The sequence below is a fragment of the Chiloscyllium plagiosum genome, unplaced genomic scaffold (assembly GCF_037043375.1).
Source record: "Chiloscyllium plagiosum isolate Xiang-an unplaced genomic scaffold, Cpla_swu_hap1 HiC_scaffold_45, whole genome shotgun sequence".
NCBI lineage: Eukaryota > Metazoa > Chordata > Chondrichthyes > Orectolobiformes > Hemiscylliidae > Chiloscyllium > Chiloscyllium plagiosum.
Window position 1 is genome coordinate 11,057,254 of NW_028270183.1, and position 15,844 is coordinate 11,073,097.

Here is a 15,844-nt window from a genome sequence, read left to right on the forward strand (position 1 = left end):
GACTTTTCACTGTAATATTATTTGATATCAACTAGACCTGATTGGTTCCTCACATAACATTCATGCCTTCACACTTTGAAGCATTGCTTTCTTCCAGAATAAGAGCAGCAGCCAGAGGTGACATACTCCTCCTCAATCCACAATGCTGAGCTCAATGACAATAACTTTCCTGCTCCCTGATCAGAACTCAGCCGTTTCAACTAGGCATGATATGCATTATTGGACCTTTGGAATCTATATGGCATAGGAACACTAAAGCTTCAAGCTGGTTCTTGGCAAACCACACCAAGTGCATGGTCACTGATGGTTGCAGGTAATCTATATATACAGTAGTTGGCCTACCCTCATCATCATCACTTTTCTATCTGCTCATACTACTGAGGTATTTCATTGGCCAGTAATGACCTTTCAACTGTTGCTGAGGTCTTCTCAAAAGGAATTGATCAAAAGATCAATTTTTTGAGACCTCAAAAAATCAGTGTAAACAATGTTATTAGCTAATTGTAATCCTTTCAATTGTTCTTGATGTCGTTGAGCATCTTCATAAGCAACAATAGACATGTGACTTATGTCCATGATCATTTGTTCTGTCATTGACCCCCTATTAATTCCTCCCACTTATTTAGTGAGATTTCGACCTGAAAATTGTCCCTATTCCATTTTATTATGTCAACTGTCACAGTAGTTTCAGTACCTGTGGAGTCTTTTAAATTTTGCATTGTTGTGTAAGTGCAAGTCTTGTTTCTTCCTGTTTTTCAAATACATGGAGGTGTTGAGGCAAAGCTTGACAAATTTGAGAGCTGTTGTTTAGTATCTGCATGTTCTCATCACAATGGATTCTTCAGTAGAATTACATAACTGTTCTCATCTCTGCACAATAAACACCACTTGCATTCATATAACACCTTTAAGATAGTAAAATGAATAAAATAGTTACTGCTACTGTTGGATGTGTTTTATGGTTGGACAGAATTTGCTGAACAATCCAAAGTGTACCACTAGCTGCATAGGTAGCTAATGTAAGATAATCAATTGCTTTCATAAGATAACTATTTGTACTTGGCAAGTGTAACATATGTTCATAGTCAGGGACCTGTTCTTTGCAAAGAAAAGCACAATTTTCATGTTTTATGCCTTTTTGAATTACTTGGTAGGCTATGGTTTCCCAATGTTTTCTCCATGGCAACGCCTTAGTCAATTAGAGTTCAATTCCCAATCAGTTGGCATCCTTTTCTCCTGCGGTATAAATTGTTAGCAAACTTGCATATGTCTGATGAGTATAAGGTGAAAGGCTTGAGTGGCATGTCTTTCTTTTCAGTAAGATTGCATGTCTGTGCTCTGGGCAATTTTTCGATTGCAAAACAACCTTTGGCTTAACCAGACAAAATGTGATACTAGTCCAAAGAAGAACAGATTAGCACAATTAAACAAAAGTTTGGTCAAAGAAATAGGCTTCATAAAGACCAGATATTAAAATCTGCAATAGAAACAAATTTTGATGGAAATACTCAGTAAGTCTGGCAGTACCAGTGGAAGGAGAAACAGTTAATGTTTGAAGATGGTAATGGTTCAAGAACATACTTAAAGCTGAACCATCAACTCAGTACCAATCTCCAGATGCTGCCTGACCTGCTGATTCCCTGATTGTTTTAATGTGGATGTAAATTAGGAGATAACAGAAAAGCTGCTGACAGGAGGGAATTTTAGACTCTTTAAAACCAGACAATTTGGGTCAGGGTCCCCCAGTGGAGGGGCATAGAATGGTGAGACGTGCAAGAAGCCAAAGTTAGAAATGTGTACAGTTCTTAGAGGGCTACGTGGCAGAATAAGGTGGGGTGTAGGGACTGGTGTAGGTTGCATAGATACAGAGGGGTGTAGAGGCTGGAGCTGGTTACAGAGAAAGGGAGGGGTGCCGGGGCTGGAGGTGATTACAGAGATAGGGAGAGTTGTAGAAGACTGGAGGGAGACAAATAGGGAGCAGTGTAGGAGCTGGAGATGGTTATAGAGATAGGGAGGGCTGTGGGGGCTGGAGAGGGTACCAGAAATAGGGAGAGATGTAGGGTCTGGAGCAGGTTACAGAGATAAAGAAGGGTGTAGTGGCTGGAGGAAGTTAGAGAGATAGGGAGGGGTGTGGAGACTGGAAGATGTTACAGAGATATAGAGAGATGTTGAGGCTGGACAGGGTTTCTTCAAAAACCACAATTCCCCGCCCCCCACCACCACCACTTGGTCGATGATACCCTCCAACGCATCTCATCCACTTTCCGCACCTCTGCCCTCAAACCCCACTCCTCCAACCGCAACAAGGACAGAACCCTCCTGGTCCTATCTTCCACCCCACCAACCTCCGCATACATTGCATCATCCTCTACCATTTCCCCCACCTACAAATGGACCCCACCATCAGAGATATATTTCCCTCCCGACCCCTATTTGCTTTATGTAAAGACCATTCACTCCACGATGCTCTTGTCAGGTTCACGGCCCCACCAACCCACCCTCCCCTCCTGGCACCCTCCCCTGCCACTGCAGAAATTGGAAAACCTACACCCACACCTCCCCTCCTCCTCCCCCCCCCCCCCCCCCCCCGCACTCCCCCTCCACATGGCCCCAAAAGAGCCATCCGCATCCATCAAAGTTTCATCTGTGCTTCCACATGTCATTTACTAAATCCGTTGCTCCCGATGCAGCCTCCTCTACATTGGGGAGACAGGATGCCTTCTCGCAGACTGCTTCAGAGAACATCTCTGGGACACCCGCGCCAACCAACCCCACCGCCAATGGCCGGACACTTCAACTCCCCCTCTCACTCCGCCAAGGACATGCAGGTCCTGGGCCTCCTCCATCACCACTCCCTAACCACCCAATGCCTGGAGGAAGAACACCTCACCTTTCACCTTGGGACCCTCCAACCTAACGGCATCAATGTGAACTTCACCAGTTCCCTCATTTCCCCTTCCCCCACCTTATCCCAGTTCCAACCTTCCAATTGGGCATGACCTACCTGTTCATTTTCCTTCCTACCTATCCACTCCACCCTTCTCTCTGACCTATAACCATTATTGGCACCCCCATCTACTTATAGCACTCTCAGCTACCTTTCCAATCCCCACCCACTCCCATTTATCTCTCCACCCCCTCACAAGCCTCATTCCTCATGACGGGCTCTTGCCCGAAACGTGGATTCTCAAGCTCCTCGGAAGCTGCCTGACCTGCTGTGCTTTTCCAGCACCACACTCTCGACTCTGATCTCCAGCATCTGCAGTCTTCACTTTCTCCGGAATTACAGAAGTAGACGGGCTAGAGGTGGTTATAGAGATAGGGAGAAGTGTGGGGACTGGAGATAGTTACAGAGTTAGGGAGAGGTGTGGGGTTGGAGGTGACTACAGAGATAGGAAGTGGTGTAGAGACTGGAGTATGCTACAGAGGTAGGGACAGGTGTCGAGGCTGGACGGAGCTACAGAAATAGAGAGGTGTTGGGGCTGGAGATGGTTAAAGAGATAGAGAGGGGAGTGGGGGCCGCAGATGGTTACAGAGATAGGGAGAGGTGTAAGGGCGAGAGAACGTTTCAGAGGTTGGGAGAGCTGACGTCATGGAGGGAACGGAGACATTCAGGTGAGAATTTTAAAAGAGAGGCAGCAACAGTGTTTCTTTAAATCAGAAGCTCCCACTCGGCAAGTGCCCAGTTGTCAGGGTAAACAGCAGAAGAACTTGCGATCACGTTTGAGACGAGATTGAGAAGTATCCAACTTGTCATTCCGCGCACAGCCATCACTGAGCTTTACTTTGGCTGATCTCTGAAGTGCGTGCATTTAAAAAGAGAGAGAAAGCGACAAACAAAAGAAGCAAAACTCAGTATTCTGACGGTGTCTAACTCTCTCGCAGGGGCTCTGTCCAAATGCATTTGCAAGATATAATTTACCGCAGGATTATAACGTCCCCTCACCTTCTTGAAGGTCTTTCCTATGAAACATTACACGAGTTCAGGTGCTCACACAATCGAGATAGAGCGATTTCGGCCAGCATGCACTTTTGATTCAAAGTTAGCCGACTTTATTTTTCCTGGGAAAACAAAGTGACGGCGGTTCGAGCACCACCTAACCTTTTTACGTGCTGTCCCAGCGTCTAGTTTTGTTCAGACTTTATTTATCTAGCAGTCAGGGTCAATCTGCTTGGGAATGCTTCCTAATAATGTACCTGTCAAACAGTTGTCTTCCCCGTCAGATACTTTGCACCAGAGAGTTGAGTATTTGGGGTTGGGGGGAGGGGGGTGGTGGGGGTGAACGGGTTGGACTAGGGAATGAATTGTTGTATTTCAGTCAAGGTTTCCATCACAAACAATAAAAAAAACAGACATTGCTGAAGAACCTCAACAGATTTGGCAGCGTCTGTGGAAGTTCTAAAAAGGGGCACTGGACTGGAAATGTTTCTCTGTCTCCACAGATGCTGCCAGACCTGCTGAGCTTCTCCAGCAATTTCTGTTTTGGTTTGTTTCAGATCGCCAACTCCACAGTTATGAAGTCATAGAATCATATAGCACAGAAACAGGACCCTTCGATCCAACTCATCCGCACCCACCGGACATCCCAATCTGACCTAGTTCCTTTTGGCACAATTTGGCCTATATCCCTTTAAACCCTTCCTATTCATATAACCATCCAGATGCCTCTTAAATACATGTATTATAATTGTACCCTCTTATACCACTTTCCCTGGCAGCTAGTTCCATACGAAAAAGTTACCCTTCAGATCACTGTTTACATCTTTCCCCTCTCACCTTAATCCTATGACCTCTAGTTTTAGACTCCCTTACCGTAGGAAAAAGGACCCTGCTATTCACCCCATCCATGCCCCTCATGATTTTATAAATCTGTATAAGCTCACCCCTCAGCCTCCGACATTCCAGGGAAAAAAGCCCCAACCTATTTAGCCTCTCCCTATAACTAAAACCCTGCAGTTCCAGCAACATCCTTGTAAATCTTTTCTGCACCATTTCAAATTTAACAACATCTTTCTTTGTTTTATTTCAAGATTTCCATTGTGTTATTGCCAGTCCCACAGAGTGATTATGGTCAATGCACTATGTGATGAAGATTGGAAAGGCATAGTGAAATTATAAAATTCGCTTCTTGCTGGGGAAAGGAAAGCACTTTGTAAAAAAAACTATCGGTCTTATACTCATTAGGACAATTCGCAAGAGATGCCAAAATTTGTAAAGCTCTCTCTACTTTTAATAAACATATATTCAAGTCGCTTGTTGAAGGGGGTTTGATGCTGATAGATGATCAGTGATTCCCAGAAATTATTTAAACACAGGGACAAATCTTATCAAAGACTTACACCTCAGAACAAACCCGCACAGGAATATTCTGACTCTTTTACCCTAGGCCAGTGCTGCATTATATGCCTTTAATTATTTTTTTGGAAACAAAAGACACATTATTGACAATGATTGTATTTATCTAGCAGTCAGGGTCAATCTGCTTGGGAATCGGAGACTGATGTGTGCCCCTTCTGTCCTTTACTTGTCTCTGCGTGTCTCTCTTCCATTCCCTGTGTTTGTTGCGGGGCGGGAGCAAAGGTTGTGGGGGAAGGTAGGGGTGAAGTGGGGAGTAGGAAGCAAAACAACGTTTTGCAGAGGCGCTGATGCTTAAACTGCTAATATTTCAGCAGTGACGGCTGCTGTCTTGCACCCATTAAGACGAATAGATTGAGAAATCGGGATTGATAAAGAGTGACGGTTTGCAAGCAGCGAGAAATACAATGAGTGCAACTTTCGAGTCTTCACATTCAAAGGGAAACTGATGACCGAATTCCTGTTAAATTCGAGCACTTGGTATATATGTTATCACATTTTATCACAGGCACACTCATTGACACAATGTGATATTTGTAATATATATCCATCTCTTTCTCTCCCTTGATTTGAATTGTAGAGCGATAGAGGAGGGGACCTTCAGCGGGACAAATAAAATGTAATCAGACAGAAAACGAAGGGGGAAACTGAAAGGAAAGAAAGGGAGAAGGAGGAAGAGTGAAATGGAAAACGACGGCGAGGGAAGGAGACGAAATAAATAAATAAGTCAAGAGAGAAGGGGGAACAGAAAACAAAAGTGAAGTACAGAGTGGGATCAGTAGAGAAAAAAGATACTTTTAAAAAGGGACGAATGGAATAATGAGAGAGGGGGAAAGGGGCAAGAAGCGGAAGGGAAAGAGGGAGAAGAGAATAGGAAAAGGGAGAGAGAAAAAACATACCGGAGCGGTGGGTGGGAAAAAGGGCAACTGATGTTTAATAGTTTGTTTTGCGCTTTCAGGGAAATTGACTCCCGGGTTTGGACTCGGGTCAAACATAAGAAGAAGACGAAGTTTTAGTGGGAGTTAGTTACAAGTGGGTTCAAGACGGCGGTCCAGTGTTCCTAAAAGTGAGGGGAGATTCAGAGCTTGGAATCAGAGTTGTCACCTGGTCTGGATGAGTAAGTAATCATTGCTCCGTGTTTGAGGGTGGCGACAGGGTTAGAGGTGAAACCTCAGAAAGGGTCTTGGTTCATTTTAATTTTGAGACGACCGTGCTTGTTGCCGCTTTGAGTTCCCTGCGCCGTGCATTTGTTTCTCTCTCACTGCCCCTTTTAGTTTGAGTAGTTGAGCTACTTAGCAAGACGCCAGTTTCGCAGATGCGAGTTGTTTTATTAATGTGCAGGTTTAATCAGCAAATACTCATGCTTTGGGGACCCGCAAACTGAGGTATAAATTATTAATGAACAAATAATGCTCGTCTCTGGAACATGTACAGATGGGGCATCGGCGTTCAAGGAGACTTTGTATGTTTCTTGTGCAGAGAGAAACAGCAGACACAAAGTTATTGTAAACATCACTTTTTTTTCAATTTCCCTGCACTTCAGAGTGCAGATCAATTCGCCTCTGCGGGTGATGTATAGGAAAACACCTTTTTAATTCCGGTCTTGATTTAAAAAAAACACGAGGACTGATCTGTAACCCTGTCCGATTTCCATTGAAATTTACAGAAACCAATGGGCTGGGTGATATTGAATACTGACCAAATTTCCATCAGCAACCTGCTGTCAGATTTTCTGTCTATTGGTGTTTGACACTGATGATTATTATCGGGTGTAATATCAAAATAGCAACAAATTGCTGCAAGTGCACTGAAATTATACAATAAATGAGTATTTCTAAGAAGAAACCCGTCATTGAAAAAAATATATACTGTGCATCTCGAACGTGGCTGAAATATTAAAGCTCTCCCGACAAAGTTTAACTATAACTAATCACAAAAGTACGGAATATTGAATAAATAATTAGCGTCAAAAATAATATTAAACAAACATCTTTCACGAACACGTTGCAACGTTTAAATTCATTAAAATGTTGCAAATCGTTTAACCAAATTTATTCAGTATGTTGCCATGGATAGTGCACAGGGCAATAAAGAATTTGCGATTTTCTGCTTAGTATCACCGGAATGTTTTTTTTGCGCGCAGGTAATTTGAAAACGTTGCTGCTGTGCCAATGCAAAGTCCTGACTTAAAGCAGTTTGGAGTCGCTACTCCGTCTGTTATTAAAATATTCTTTCAGCCAGAGAGATTCAAAGGACTCCTCGGGCGGGCGGGAGTTAGCCAAGTGTTTGCGCAAATCGAAGTATGTGCCAGAGAATTCACGAGAGAGAGAGAGAAAAAAAGTGCCACACATTTTGCCCAAGGGAACGTGAACAAAACAACAAGCTAATTCGTTAGAACCAACTTAAACTCTGCTATTCGAATCTGCTTACTAAACGCTCTCACTGCGCTGTAGTTAGTCTGACCTGTTATCTGGGGATTATATGGCCGACAATTGCGACCATGACTTTGTTTTGTCGCTACAATAAATTTACGAGAGAAAGTGACCTCGGGCACGTTTCCCATCAAAATGTCTGTTTTGGACCTGTGTCAATCATTTAATCATAAAATAATAACAAAAGTACATAGATGCACTTCATACAGACAGACAACACATATTTTGACATTTATAAATATTCGCAATGTAACGCAATATAAATATAATGATTTCTCAGTAAACTTGTTAATAGTATAGGTGTATAAAGTACATTCGATATGTAGTTACAGATACCCTATAATCCATCTGCAAGATTGCATCAAGCAGTTTATAATAGTCAACTTCTATATTGCACTATCTGTTTGTCTGTCTATCTGTCTGTCTGTCTATCTATCTATCTATCTATCTATCTATCTATCTATCTATCTCGGATCTGACACATCAATTTGAAAACTTATTTTAATCAAACACCTGCCCCTGTCACTCAGATTACGAAACGTCTATTTTGCATTAAATTGTCTCATCCTGTGTGTGTTTTTATTGCAACTGTCGCTTAGGCGCTTCCACCTCAAAACCAAATTTGACAAATTTGTTAATTCATGTTAATCTGTTTCAGTTGTTTTTCCCCTTATTAAATCAATTCTTGGAATTACACCTAAATGTTCAGAATTGCCGCACCAACTATTCCTCCCAGAAAGTAATTGCTGACAGGTTATCCGCAGTTCAATTTTCTACCTGTTAATATTTATAACACTCTCTTCGTACCTTCCTTCTCTCCACTTTTTTTTTGCACTGCCTCTCTCGTTCGCGCACAAATATTCACACTTACATGCCTGTTCATCTCACATGCCTCTTTCCAAGTGTTTTGCTCAGTATCTCTGCATTTCCTCCCCTCTGGGTTCCCATCATTTGCCCCTCCCTCCCATGCTTCATTTCATTCCCCTGGACTGTGCTGCCCTTTCGCCTTCTCTTGTCCTTTATCTGTCTTCTCCTGCATTCCGCCATCCCTCTCAGCCCCCTACCCGCTCTGCCTATGGCTTCAGTGGGATGCCGGGAGCTCTGAGGTGATGATTCCAGAACGGCAGGCTAATCGAGGCTGGTGCTGTGATAGTGGGGCTGGGGGTGGGGGTGAGCAGGGTGCTGCACTGCCTAAGGTGCCAACCTCAACTGGAACTTTAAACCAACGCCAACACTTGTCCTTTTAGGCGAGGGTAAAGAGTCCTACTTTGAAGAAAGACAAATTCTAGTTCTCGGTCAGTACTGATTCCCCCAATCCAATTTAGACAAACCCTGGTCGGTGTCACATTGTTATTTGTGGGAGCTTACTGTACACTAATTGGTTGCCCTGCTCCCTATATTATGATCAAAAGTACTTCTTAAAAAAATTGTTGATGCTGAAGATCTGAAACAAATCAGAAATTGTTGGTGAAACTGCATTATTGGTGGAGAGAGTAAAACAGAGTTAACTTTTCGACTCCAGTGACTGTTCATTGGATCTTAAGAAGGATAATTGGACTTGAAACATTAACGCTGTTTCTCTATCCTTTGATACTGCCTGACCTGCCGAATTTCTTGGCAATTTCTGTTTTTTAGTTCAAAAGTCCTTCGCGGGCTGCCCTGAGCACACGAAAAGCTATATATAAATGCAGGCCTCATTTGGAAGGAGGTTATTACTTGTTTTATTCGTTCATGGGACGTGGGCGCCGTTAGCTGGCCAGCATTTATTACCCAATTCTCGGTGCTCTTGAGAAAGTGGTGGTGAGCTACCTTCTTGAACCACTGCAATCCTTGAGTCATAGAGACACTATAGGGAAGGAGTCCCTGCATTTCGACTCAATCCTGTTCCTCTTCTCGCTTAATTCACCCCACCTCCCCCTTCCTCCTTTCCCTTGTGTCGATTTATATGTGGTTCAATACATAACTCACATTTCTACATGGCTAACCTAAGAACCGAAGCCCCATACCCTTCCTCAGTTGAACAGTCTGGTTCCATTTGGAAGGAGCCGCGGTGAAGTGTATCATCTGCCTTCTGAGAGATTCTATATTTCTCGGCCCCTCTCTTCTGGAAGCTCTTTGCCTTGAGAGATGTGGTTTGTGTGGTTGGGTTGGTAGACTTCTCACGGTTCTAATATGTCGCTACCTCATAAACGATTCATGTGGTTGTCCCATTGTAGCGAGCTTTAGCGAAAATAGAAATTCGGGCGATTTCAACAATTCTACCCCTTTCTTCTCAGTTTTTTTTTACTCCATTCTATCTTGTGGGATGATTCCCTCAGCGGCAGTCAAGACTGAAGTGAACTCTGTCAAATTCTGTTCACAGTGTGTCTCTTCATGGTGTGGGGAGTTTTATTGGCAGCTGGCTGATGTTCGCCTTGGCTTTATTTTATGATTTGTTAATTTGCTGGTCCGCTCTAGAATTTAAGTAGCAACTATCCCCTCCCTTCTGTTACATGCATCAAGTGTTGACTATTGAATGGATACAACGGTTACAGTTCCAACTTGACGACTTAAGCTCCACAGAAGAGCGTTGGATCATTGTCTTTAAAGCCTGTCACATTGCTACGCGGTATTTTCAGGGCAGCAAAATGGCGCCAAATGAGTTCCTTACCTCAGGGCCAGGGGCGGAAATGGACGTCCTCTTGTGTCCTGTGAATGAGAGCGCCAGCAGGGTGGTGCTGTGCCCGGTCACTCTGCCAATTGAACCCAGACTTCCCATTCGCCCTTGTTTCCTCATCCCCCTCTCCTATAATAGGATGGAGTCACCAACATGTTGGAATTTAGCAGGTGTGAAAGCGAGAGAACATAAAGTCGCCATAGGGCTGCACTCCCATTAGAGATAGGCAACTGGTAGTGGTTTAATCTGAGGGACACCACATTTCAAGCAAGGGGAAAGGTTGAAGACAGAGATTTCCGATGCTGGCCTGAGCCGGCGTCGGAATTGAACACATGGTGATGGTTATTATTCTACAGACCAGCCAAGTGAGCTAACCGATCTCCAACTGGTTGAAAAGTGAGGTAGTAATGGTGCAACAGTTTAGATTAGATTATCTACAGTGTGGAAACAGGCCCTTCGGGCAACAAGTCCACACCGCCCCTCCAAAGAGAAACCCACTCCCCTGACTAACACACCTAACACTGTGGGTAATTCACCTGACCTGCACACCTTTGGATTGTGGGAGGAAACCGGAGCACCCGGAGGAAACCCACGCAGACACAGGGAGAATGTACAAACTCCACAGGTGGGAATCGAACCCAGGGGCCTGGTGTTGTGAGGCAGCAGTGCTAACTACTGAGCCACTGTGTTCAGAGAAACCGGTGGTGGTTCAGGTTCCTCACGTATAAGTTAGCAAATTTTAGATTTTATTATTACAGTCATTACATAACCTCTGCATGGGACCTTGTGGCACTGTCCATATCTCCAAACCAGGAGGCCCGAGTTCATGACCTACCTACCCCAGAGATGTGTAATAATATTTTTGAACATGTTGGTTGGAAAATATCTATAACCTTTGTATGAGGAAAACATTTAAAACATCAAGAATATTTTAGCTGCAACATTAAATTTTCATATGACAAACTGATAGAGGTATGGTGAATTAATATTCGACTGAACAGGCCACTGGGTGGGCATTTATAAAACAAAGCATTGCATTTATATAATTGGACATTGCTAAAAAAATACTCATGAACTCATGGGGATAATTCACAAGAAATACTAATTCAGGGAGAAGCCAATGTTTACACTTCATGAAAAGAGAGTGCTCGTGCCTATTAAATGTTGGGTTTTCTCTTGAATTGATATTCTTGCGAATTGGCCTGATTATTTCCACAAATGTGACGTGTTAGGGTCGTATTAATTTGGGGCAGACATGGGCCAATCCTTTTCACCGCATTGGTCTCTCCCCTGATCCTTGTGGCTCAAAGTGCTCCGTCCTTCCTGCAGATTCTGAGTCTACAAAGGATTTGGCAACCATGTTGCATTTCTCCAGGTAGGCCTTCGACACCTCCTGCCTGAGCTGGAAGAAGTAGCCCTCTTTCTGAGTCTGGTTTGTGTTTCTAGACAGGCAAACAGGCCGCACGCTTTTTTTTCCCTCCTCAATTTCGCCTGTTATTTCACTGGTTAGGTCTCTTGTCTGTTGGTATTGCTAAGGAGAAGGCTGTAATCCATATGTGGCAGCGTGAAATACAACAACTTGCGTGCATTTTGTTTCAAAGCGAGAGGTCAAGTAGCTTGTTTTCGATTATGGTTTCTTTTTGAGAATGTGTTACTCACAGCAAGAAAAAAACACCATATTAATCTTCTGGTTTACAGATAATCCAACCCCTAAATTATAACAAACAGAATACTGTGCAAATTGAAATAAGGCACTCACTGCATATAAAACACTTCACTTACCTGCTTTTTAGATATTTTCCCAATCAACATGTTTAGCGATAACATTACACTGTCTAGAAGGGATAGGGCTTGAACCCAGAACGTTTGACAGAGAACTAGGGAACGCTATCACTGTGCCATAAGAACATACTTGTTGCACTGTCTGTGTTACTTTGTCTGGTAATATCCAGCAGAGTGTGACAGTGCACGCATGTGTGTGACAGACTTTATGGGCACGTTTATATGATTGTAAAAATCTGTAAGATAAATGAATGATCTTCCATCCTTATAGCGCCTTTACGGATGTCCCGATGCGCTTTGCAACAAATTACCTGCATCTTGAAGTTTACTCTCTGTCAGAACCGCAGGATGAGTAATAGTTTATATGGTTGCGGGATGTAAAGGTCGCTGTCTGGGCCAGCATTTATTACCTGTCCCTGACTGCCCCTGGAGAAGGTGTTGGTGAGCTGCCATAGTATTTATGGCTGTAGAGACACCCACAGTGCATTTAGGGAGGGGATTCCAGGATTTTAACAAGCAACAGTAAAAAGGGGATATACTTAGTGGGCGGCACGGTGGCCCAGTGGTTAGCACTGCTGCCTCGCAGCGCCAGAAAACCCGGGTTCAATTCCCGACTCAGGCGACTGACTGTGTGGAGTTTGCACATTCTCCCCGTGTCTGCGTGGGTTTCCTCCGGGTGCTCTGGTTTCCTCCCATGGTCACAAAGATGTGCAGGTCAGGTGAATTGGCCATACTAAATTGCCCCTAGTGTTAGGTAAGGGGTAAATGTAGGGGTATGGGTGGGTTGCGCTTCGGTGGGTCGGTGTGGACTTGTTGGGCCGAAGGGCCTGTTTCCACACTGTAATGTAATCTAATCTAATCTAAAATCTACTTTCTATCAGGATGGGTGAGTGGTTTGAAGGCGAATATGCAGGGGGTGGTAGTCCCATGTTTCTGCTGCCGTTGTCCTTTTTGGTGGAGGTGTTCATGGTTTTGGAAGATGCTGAGAAACGTGATCTTTAGCTTAGGGCCTCGCCAGAGATGAACGGAAAGAGGGGGTAAAGAGGTAAATGGTGTGGTGACATTAAGTTTAACTTTTTAAAGCCGAAAGATTTTTGTGAAGGGGACGGAAAAGGATATAGAAAAAATTCAGAATTGTGAGGAGGGAGTGAGACCTATAAAAGTACAGGAAAGTAACAGATAATTATCAGTAAGGATGAAGGCTTTTTGGGGGTGGCGAGGGGTCAGAAATATATCACTTGTTTTGGATTACCGAAGGTGAGTTTGCACTTTTAGAACCCTGTAATGACAGGAGCATTGAACTTTTTGTGAATGTTCGCCCATTCAGTGCAGTTGAAGTGGGACAGACCCAACCTTGATTTCTTATTCTATCCTTGATGTTAAATGATCCGGGGTCGCCGGCACGTGATCCTTTAACTGCAAATAAACGCTGCTAGGCTGTAATACGGTGTCATGCGCACCTGAAGTCACATATTTCAAAAGGCAATGGAACTGAAACGGTAGGAGAGAAAAGTTCACGGTTCGGGCGAAAAAAATAATAATTTTGAGAGAAAGGGTGAACTTCTGGCGAGAGTCTAATTGATTTTGCAGTTTCCCTTACACTGTTCCCTCTCAACAGGAGTCATTAGGAGCGTGTGTTGTCGAAGTGAAACTATGTTTGGAAACAATGATGGCGTCGTTTACAGGCTTAGAAAGGGGTTGGGGGTGAGTTGAAGTTTAGACATTGCTCCTGTCGCATCGGAAGCGGACACTAAGGATATTGTGACCACCCACCCCCGGACACACGCACAGGCTAGCGCGAGGAAATGGGCTGAACAGAGAGTAGACGGAAACACTGTTCCCCTTCCAACATAAACACCTTTCTATGGTGGAAGTGAAGTTTGAGGCGACAGTTACTGGAAATGCTAGTGCTATACAGCTAACCGGCCCCTGAGTTCTGACTTTTATTTCCTGCAGTAACAAAACGACTCTTAACGGGCCCGGCTGTTATTATGGTTCATTTTAAATGCTGCGGCTCTTGAGATGGTACACATCCTGAGTTTAATAATTTGCTGATACACTTCATATTTAAACGAGGCCTTATCTGGAGCACTTTGATTGACCTCATAAAACTTCTATAACATCTTGAACATATGACACGTTGATTCCATTCAACTTTGAACAGGCCACAGAATCGTCCATCTCCTACAGCGAAGTTCAAGCACATCAAATATTTGCCAAGAGACGCGTTTTTTATATCTCTCGCCGTCCTTGCTTGAACTCCGGTTGCAGGCAGGCTGACATAATTCTAAACCTGTCAGGGGTATGCGGTTTACCAGGGATTTAATTTTAAGACTTGGCATTAAGCAGCAAGTTGAGTGACCGGAAAATGTATTGAACTGGCGAAACGTCGAGTGAAAGTGGGAACTGAGCAAGTGGGCTGAGGAAATGTGGTCATATACCCGCGCACACCCGAAATTGAGCGTGATAGGCTTTGTCAAGTTAGAGTGAAAGAAACAGGTCAGAGAGGAAGAGAGAGAGAGAGATGCGGTTAGATAGAAAAGGTTGAAGAGAACGACAAGGTCAGAGAGAGACGGGAGGCACAGACAGGGTTAAAGATAAACGGGTTTGTACCTAGAAAGAGATTAGAGGAAGAGGTTTCAGGGAGGAGAGATGGAGTTAAGGGGCGACCGATAGCGGTTGAAGAAAGGTTACTGAGAGAGAGAGCTTAAAGGGAGGTGGGATTAAAGAGAAACAGAGAAATGGTTAAAGAGAAATAGATTTAGAGAGAGAGAAAGGGTTAGAGGGAGATGGGTTTACAGAGGGAAACAGGTAAAGAATTATAGAGATGAGATTAGAGCGAGAGACAGATAGAGTTGGAGAGAAACTGTTAGAGGAAGCGAGAGAGGTAGTGTTAGCGAGAGACGGACCGAGAGACGGTGAAGGAGAAATGGGGTTAGAGAGACAGACATGGAGGGTGATAAAGAGAAAAGGGCCAGGGAGAGATAAAGTTAAAAATTACATAACACCAGGTTGTTGACCAACACGTTTATTTAAAAGTACAAGCTTTCCGAGCGCTGCTCCATACTGGCACCTCCACAGATGGATTTAGAGAGAGAGAGACAGAGAAAGAGGTCAAAGAAAAGTGGATGAGAAAGAGACAGGGAGAGTGGTGAAGAGAAATGGGTTTAGAGCTAAAAATCCCACAATACCAGATTATAGTCCAACAGGTTTACTTAGAAGCGCTAGCTTTCGGAGCGCTGCTCCTTCAGGTGATTGACAACCACCAGATGAGTAATTTCATCATTTCAGTTACATCACACTGTAAACTTTTGCTGTAAAGTCTGTGCCTTACAATCTTATGCTCCACAACCACCTGATGATGGAACAGCGCTCCGAAAGCTAGTGCTTCCAGTTAAACCTGTTGGAGTATAACCCGGTGTTGTGTGGTTTTTAACTTTGTACACCCTAGTCCAACACCGGCATCTCCAAATCATAGATAAACAACGTTAGAGGGAGATTACAGAGGACGCGTAGAAAACGGACAGGGTTAAATACGAACGTCGAGAGTGGAATTTCAAAATATTAAAACTTCCAATCATTACAGGAGCGTGTTTCTGTTAAAACTGCTCAAAGGCC

General features: G+C 43.8%; 1 protein-coding gene across 1 annotated transcript in view; it reads left to right on the top strand.

Annotated features, from left to right (window-relative positions):
• Positions 1-15,844, top strand: part of nfixb (nuclear factor I/Xb) — a 635,608-nt gene that overhangs the window by 156,362 nt on the left and 463,402 nt on the right. The gene's annotated exons all lie outside the window — the stretch shown is intronic.